Raw genomic sequence first — 8,532 nt, 5'->3', positions numbered from 1 at the left:
ACATCTCCTTCATAGCTAGTGATCATTTTGTCCCATATCTCTTTTGCTGATTTGAAGTGCATGACCTTCATGAATTCTGTTTGGGATATACTTCCTAATAGAGTACTGACTGGTTTTGCATTTGTTTCATACTGCTTTTTCTCAGCTGGATCTGTAGGAGTAGCTGAAGGAAAAGCATAGCCTGTTTCTACAATGTTCCAAACTTCTGTACCAAGAGATTGAAGATATGCAGTAACTCTTACCTTCCAATAATTGAAATTTGTCCCATCAAAAATCGGTGGCCTGATTGATGCTTCTTTCTCGTAGTTGCTCATGATGAATGATCTACCTTCAAGCGATCAAGCTTCTCTGAAGGACCTGCTCTAATACCAATTGTTGGAAATAATACTGAGAGGGGGGGGTGAATTAGTATTATCAGATCAATCAAACTTTTTCAATGCTCAGAAACATATACGCTACTTCAATTAAGTGAACCAGCGTGTACACGCTACTGTGACTAAATAAAATAGCGTATAAGAAGAAAACTCATAATTTAGTTAGCTTATTCTTCAGTTAAGTTCGTCAGGACATTATTCACCACATTAACAGTAAACAGGTGCAGTATAACAGAACAGATCAAAAGCCACACACATGAACACCAAGATATAAGGTGGAAACCCAATGTGGGTGAAAACCACCTGCTGCAAGTTGTCTCTATCTTTCTTTAATATGAAACTTCAGTTTACAATCTTTTGTACTGGTGCAGCCTTATACCAGTACGCAGGCTACAACCTGCAGAAGGCTACAACCTTCTCTCGTTCTCCAAACTTCCTTGGAAGGGAGCTCCAACCCCCTTTGCTCTTGTACTAGCCAAGATACTAGTACGTAGGTGCTGACCTACAATCTTCTTTCCTTCAGGTACCACCTTTCATACATTTTCAGACTGGATATTCCTGAAGCACAACATTACAATCTGAAGGCCACAATTCATTCACCTTTCACAACAGATCATTGAAGCATAAAACAACCAAACTTTGAATCACTGAACCACTGAACCCTGTCAATCACCAGTTACCAGAACACAGAGCAGACTACAGAACTCTGCGATAACAGTCAGACCCAACTGTAAACCCAAAATCAAGCTTCAAAAGATATATGCTACTTCAATGAGCAAAACCCGCGTATACACGCGCTTTTACCGAAGCCAACCTGCGTACAGATCTAAAAATAAACTTTCTCAATTTGCAGCTGTACCAGACATCAGTTAGACCCAGAGCATAACATTGCGACAGTATGCAGATCTAGAAATACGCATAATCAACCATATCATGATAGTGCATTTCAAACCATTAGATCCCGATCTATCCTTAGATCTAGTCTTCCATCAACCGATGTGATCTCTCCTTGGCTTAGATCAAGCAACCCAGAACCTGCATATCAGATCTCTTTCTTTTTCAGATATTCAAGCCTTTTCGAAAGATGATTTTGCCTAATGATCTTCTTCTCCTTATATAGCCTTAGGCCTTGCTCAATACCAAGAGCCAAAACCATAGAAATCCAAAACCATCAACTTCAAAACTAGAGATCTACACGACTGTCGAGGTACTCTGGTCCAAAGACATGGGCACAAGTACCGAGGACTAACTACCATGGACCAAAAGGAAACTTCCCGACATATACGCACTTTTCTGTTCATGCATCTGCGTGTATATGCGCCTTATTATGTAGCTCTCCTGCGTATACGCGACTTAGTATGCATATCACCAGCGTGTATACGCAACTTGGACTTAATTAACCTGCGTATATGAGATTTCGCTTCATTCTGTAGACTGAACGGAGATCTGTCATCAAAGAGAGTTGCCATCAAGGACAACACCTGTATCATAGCGCCATTCCTGAGCCAAAAATGCCAACATGCTTTTACTTGTATTTGAATGGATATGGTGTTTATGACCTAATACGTGATAAGGAAGAAAATGACATGAGGAAACAATGGTTCATGGCAATTCTCAGATAAGTATGAGATCCCTACACTTAATTATGTTGTTTACACCTGTAGGTTACATGTTGACAACATGTTTGATGAAATGCCTGTCATGGCTAGTATGGGTCTGGTTAAGGTCCTGATCAAGTATTTAATTTTGCATCATTGTTTCCATGTACTTTACTTGATTTTGAGCTTTCATTCCAATTTGGGCAGTGGCCTGGTCTCTGGGCTTGAAAAAGTGGCTTAATTCCTAAGGTTGTTGGCACAAAACTAGCAAGTTTGGTCCACAATCACTGGTAGGCAGGCATATGAGAGTGACTTTAGGTCTCTGGTCACCCTCTTTCCCATAGCATGAGAGTGACTATGGCTTAAGAGGTCTAAAACAACAGTGGGACCCAGGGACAAACTGTCTGAGTGGCTGACTTGTCTCTTGAGGGTTTTGTTGATGATCTTAAATGACTCTATGTGATGTTCTGTCAATTCCACTTCTTTAAGGTTACCTAGGAGGTCAAATCTGATCATAGTAGCCTCTCATCTCATGTTTACCCTGGTTGGCATTGTTACTTGGGTGGATGTGAGAGGAGAGTGTTACATAGATGTTCTGTTAATTCCACTTCCTTAAGGTTGTTACCTAGGAGGTTGAATCTCATCATAGTAGCCTTTCATCTCATGTTTACCCTGGTTGGCATGGTTACTTGGGTGAATGTGGGAGGAGGGTGTTACAAAGTGGTACCGGAGCATGGTTCAACTCTCGGATTGAATGGGTTGAATGTGTTAGTCATGCATGCATGTTAGTTGCATGTGTGTCTCTTACACTTCTATACTTGTTTCATTTGTTGGATGATGGATTAGGGTTGTGGTATGGTTATCATGGAGAATTTGATGTTGATTTCATGAACAGTAATTGGCATGAGTATGTGATTGACTGTATATGGTTATTTGTTGCTTACATGTTGAGTTTATGTCGTCTACCTACATCCTTGTATGTTAGGTTACATTTTGAATATTTTAATTACATGTATCAGTCTTGTAGGTTGATTGCAAGAATTGATCGATCACGTTCGACTACATGCGGTTATATGTATTTGTATTTGGTTAGGCATTGCTTATGAATATTTTCGGTTGCATGTAGCAGTGCGTACAATGGAGTAATGGTTATTGTTTTGAGGCTTCTGCGATTTATATTGTGTGTATAATTTTCTTTTGGAATTATCACATCCATTGTTGTTACAATCGACGTCTCGAGCCATCCACCGTGGCTTATCATCAAGATAGATCTATAAATGTGAAGGACAGATCTTGCAGGAACTGAATAAATAGAGGAGTGAGCTATGTGGAGAGGGAATGTTGTTAGCCGACAATGCCATTATTTATAATGATAATTTTAAATAATTTCTATTTTTATTTTAATTAATTCTTTTCTTCCTTTCTTTTTCTATTAAATTTTTTTTTTTTAACTGAAACGGTTGTGCTTTATTGAGAATTCCAGGTTGGGCAGAGCCTAATCAACCAAATTACAATTCATGGGTTTACATGGGCACCTCTCCCAGTTAAGGGATGATTGCCATTTTCAAAGCGCCTGCGTTTATGTTGATCATTCCACTTTGTTGAGTGCAACCTGTATTTGCCAATCTGTCCGCCTCCTTGTTTAAATCTCTGAGAATATGAAATGTTTGCACCGAGGAGAAGTCCTTCAAAATTCTGTTCACTCTTGAGAGCTGTTTATTTAATAGGGGATCCTTCAACCATTCCTTACTTATTAATGCCTTTATCAGCAATTCTGAGTCTCCAAAAATGATGATTTCTCTTTGGCTTTCTTTTTTGGCTAATTGACAAGCTTTTAAGAGACCAAGAGCTTTTGCCTGGTTGTTGGTTTTCGTTCCTAGGCCCCAACTGAAATCTTCTTTTTCTCCATTCGGATAGTAAATTACCCCTCCTGCTCCTGATTTGCCTGGATTGCCTTTTGAAGCGCCGTCAAAGAAGATAGTGCACTCGCCCTGGGATTTCCACCACTGCTGAAATCTATCCTCGGGTTCTCGGATCTGCCATCTTTCCTTGTGGGTTGGCCGAGTGATTGCTGAAGGTCTAATAATGAATGAGAAACCATCCAGACAGGCCTTTTCCTCTGTTCGGAGGGAATTGTCATCTTTGACTGAAGCATAATTCAGGGTTTCAAGAAGGAGTTTCTTTGCCTGTTCTGCCACTTTTTCTGCTGATATTTCATTTTGGTTGAAGATAGTTTCGTTCCGGGCAAGCCAGAGCTTCCAGCATACATATTTTGGAGCAGCAATCCATATCTTGTACCATAGAGATTTGCCAGTAATGCTGTGTGGGTAACTGGCTTTCCAAGTGGTAAACATTTCTGCAATCGTACAGTGAGCTGGGGGTCTCACATTTAGTCCAGTCTGAAAATTAATCCAGACCTTCTTGGCATACTCACAATTAATAAACAAATGATCTGTGGTTTCCAGAGCATTTTTTCATAGAACACATCGATGGGGGCATGCTATGTTTCTCTTGCTCAAGTTTTCTCCAGTCAAGATTTTGTTATGGAATAGAGTCCAAAAGAAAAAATTGATCTTAGGAATGCTAAAATTGTCCCATACCTGCTTCCATACTTCTTTCGGATGAGGCGAGTTCTTTTTGCTTTGCATTTGTAGATATCCTTGCCTTGCTGTGTACACACCCATCTTCCCCCATCCCCAGGTGTCTTCTTCGTCTCTATGGACTGGAGCAAAGTCTGTAATCGCCTTTTTAAGAACTTGAAGCTGAGTGGTGAGTTGCGCTGGAGCCTTGGGGAAATTCCAGCGTTGCCACTCTCCTCTGTTATCCCAGCCAGCTATGTCTTCGATCTTACGGATTCCTTTTAACTGTAGCCATAATCTTAACGCTACGATTTCACTATTTTCTTTGAGGGGAGGGTGTCCCATGACTCTGTCTTTCCATAACATAGTGTTTTTTCCGTTCCCAAGAATTTTGTACAGGTGAGCTTTGAAGAATTCGATACCTTTGCTGCATAACTTCCAGGCTTGCGTTCCTTTAGGGGCTTTCTCCGGAATGAAGGTTCTGATTGGCTGTTGTTTGAAATATTTGTGTTTTAATATCAGACTGACAGGGTGACTAGGCTCTTCAAGCATTTGCCACAGTAATTTGCATCCCAGTACTATGTTTGCAAGGAGAGGGTCTCGTATTTGGAGGCCTCCTTCCTCCATAGGTCTTTTCACTGTTTCCCAATTTATTAAATGAAATCTATTGTCATTTCCTCGCCCTCCATTCCACAGGAAATTTCGCATAAGACTCGAGATCTGGTCTGAGATTCGTTTTGGAGCTAACATTAAGGAGGCCTGGAATGTTGGTAGTGCCGAGAGTACAGCTCTAATGAGCGTGAGTTTGCCTCCTGTGGTGAGCCAATAACCCCCCCAACTTGCAATCTTTTTCTTAAATTTGGAAATCACCTCTTCCCACAGTTGATTCCTGTTGGATCCCATTGTTATTGGGAGACCCAGATATTTAAATTTGTCCCAATCTGCATATCCATTGAAGCCCAGGTCGCTGGCAATTCTGTTGATAGTCTTCTGATCTGTGTTCCACCCATAGACAACACTTTTCCTTTCGCTGATTAACGCTCCAGAGATGCTGCAGAACTTTTTGAGAATGTTTTTGAAGGAGTTCGCAATTCGTGGTGATGCGCCCCCAAGCAACAGTGAGTCATCAGCAAACAGCGCATGGTTCATTGGATCGATTTCCTTCACAATCCTGATTCCAGGGAGGTTACCATTTTGTTTTTCCAGAGTTAGTTTTCTGCTCAGAGAGTCTGCCATCAGTATGTAAAGAAATGGTGACAAAGGGCAGCCCTGCCTCAGTCCCCTGGTGGCTAAGAAGAAATCTGACGGTCTATCGTTTATCATTGGGGCTATCCAGATCTTTTCTAGGCATGCTTTGATTAGATTTATAAACTCTTGATTGAAACCAAAGGCTGTAAGGACCCTGTACAAAAAAGAGCGATTAACTCTATCAAAAGCATTACACATGTCCAGTTTTATAAGCATACCTTGTTCTTTGCGTGAGTGGCTCGAGTGCAAAGCTTCTTGGACTTGAATAACATTATCCAGAATGTGTCTTCCTTTCACAAATCCCCCCTGAGCTGGAGAAATGAGCTTTTGCAAGAGAGGCTTGATTCTGTTCGCCAGAAGTTTGGACACTATCTTGTAGGACGCATTGCATAGAGATATCGGCCTGTACCTGTCAAAAGATCTTGGATTTGTCTCCTTAGAAATTAAGGCAAGAAAGGTTGAGTTAATTCTGCCCCCGATCCTTGCCTTTCTCATGAATCCACGTATCATTCTGAGGAGGTCAGGTTTGATTAATGCCCAACAGATTCTATAGAAATGAATTGTAAAACCATCGGGTCCTGCCGCTTTGTCAGGCTCCATAGACTACACAATGTTGGATACTTCTTCTTCCGTTACTGAGCTCATGAGGTTTTCATTATCCTCTGTACTAATTAGCTTTGGAATGTTAGCAAGGAACTCTTGTGTATCTTCCTCACTCCCCTCTTTTTCTGCTGTAAGTAGAGTTTGGAAATGGTTTACAGCAGCTTCCTTAATTTGGGTGAATCCTTTGCAAACCTGTCCGTTAGATAAGGTGATTTATGCTATGTGGTTTCGGCTGAGTCGAGCCCTGAACTGTTTATGGAAATATGTAGTATTTATGTCCCCAGCTTTAAGCCACAGACTACGAGACTTTAGGCGCCAATACTCTTCCTCATTTCTAAAAGAACAATATGTTTTCCTTTGTGCAATTTTTTCTTGATCTAAGTCCGTGGAATGGATGTCTTTCTCTTCCATATCAAATTGAATTTCTTCCAGCTGTGTGGCAGCCTCTTTCCTCTGACTGATGGGAGTTTTCAAAGGTTTATTTATCCACTGTTTAAGAGAATTTTTTGTATTTTTTATTTTTTTCTCCCAGAGATAGCTTGGGGAACCTGAGACTTCTGTACTCCATGCTGCTTGGATTGTTTCCATGAATCCTTCTCTTTCCGCCCAGAGAGGACTGAAGCAAAAGGGGAGGGGTCCTAAATCCTCTTCATCTTTCAGGCAGAGGAGGACAGGTTTGTGATCCGAGCTGAGCTTTGGAAGGATCTTATTAATGACTATTCTTTTTCCCATCATTATAGAGCTGCTGACAAGGAATCTATCCAACCTTGCTGCAATATGATTTTCTCCTGTTCTATTATTGGTCCATGTGTATTTTCCTTTAACCAGCTTGAAATCTACTAAATCCCTCTATAATATTATGTTCTCCACTGTGGGAAGAAAAGGGTCTCTTAATTCCCTCCTCTCTTCTCTTTAGGGTCAAGAATTATATTCAGGTCACCTTCTATTATTATGTTCCTGGGATTGTTGTGGTCTAGAAACCCTGATAGTGTCTTCCAGCACTCTCTCTTTTCCTCGTAGTGCACAGGAACATACATATTAAACAAGGCTATGCTGAGATTGCTTGCTATATGCCGTAGTTCTGTAAATATCCAATGCTGGGTCTCGAATGATCTTTCTAGAGAGAAGGAGTTTTTTGCCCAGAATGTTCCTATTCCTCCTGTCGTGCCTCTTGCACTCACAACCTTTCCAGAGTCAAATTTCCATTTGGTGTTACAGGTGCTTAGAAGGATCTCCCCTTCTACTTTTGTTTCTTGGAGCATGAGGATGTTTGTGGGTTCCATTTTCAAAAGATCTTTTATGGCTTCTGCTTTTGTGGGATTCCCCAAACCCCTGCAGTTCCAAGAGATCAGCTGCATCATTTACCACTTATAGGGGTAGGCCCTCCTCCTTTGGAGGCCCTAGGCCTGGTATTTCTCCCAAATGTCATTTCTATGGTGGCTTGACTGCCGAGGGTTTTTTGTCTTTCTGACTCCTCTTCTCTAGTTTCCCTGTTTGTTCTTCGTCCAACCTTTTTTGCTGGCCTTTCAAATGTTTCATCATCTGATGAGCCCATGTTCTCTGGGGTTTTCTTCTTTTGTTTGATAATATCTGCGTAGGAAGGGGAGGAAATATTGCTTGGGGTAGGGATTGAGTTATTACCTGGATCTATGGTGTCGTTATTCTCCAGCTGAGGTGGATCTTCTTTCTCTGCCTCTAGGGGATCTGAAGGCGGCATGAGAATTTCAAAGGGGTTTTTGTCCCCCTCATTGTTGTTTGTGTCTCTGCTTCCGGTGTTTTGATTGCTTGTACTTCCATTACCTGCTTTATTCTCTATCTCTTTGGCCTTATTTTTGTTGCTCTCTCTGCTGTTTGTAGATTTCTTTTCCTGTTTCCATTTCTCTCCCTTTTCCTTATCTGTTGTCTCCTTGTTTCTCTTTTTGCAGTATCTTGCGAAGTGCCCGTACTCATGACAATGTCGGCACTTGAAAGGAAGTTGTTCATAGTCGAGCTCTTGGATATGTGTCCAGTCTGCCACTGATAGTTGTATTGCTTCCGGTAATCCTATTTCTAGGTCAACCTCCACGCAGATCTGAGTGCAGGAGAATTGATCCTTCCTTGGGGCCTGATCTATGTATCTCCCTAGTGCAT

This window comes from Pinus tabuliformis, chromosome 8 (genome assembly GCF_031772625.1).
Source record: "Pinus tabuliformis cultivar Carrire ecotype Pingquan chromosome 8, CPIR1, whole genome shotgun sequence".
Lineage (NCBI taxonomy): Eukaryota > Viridiplantae > Streptophyta > Pinopsida > Pinales > Pinaceae > Pinus > Pinus tabuliformis.
This window is presented reverse-complemented; position numbering follows the sequence as displayed.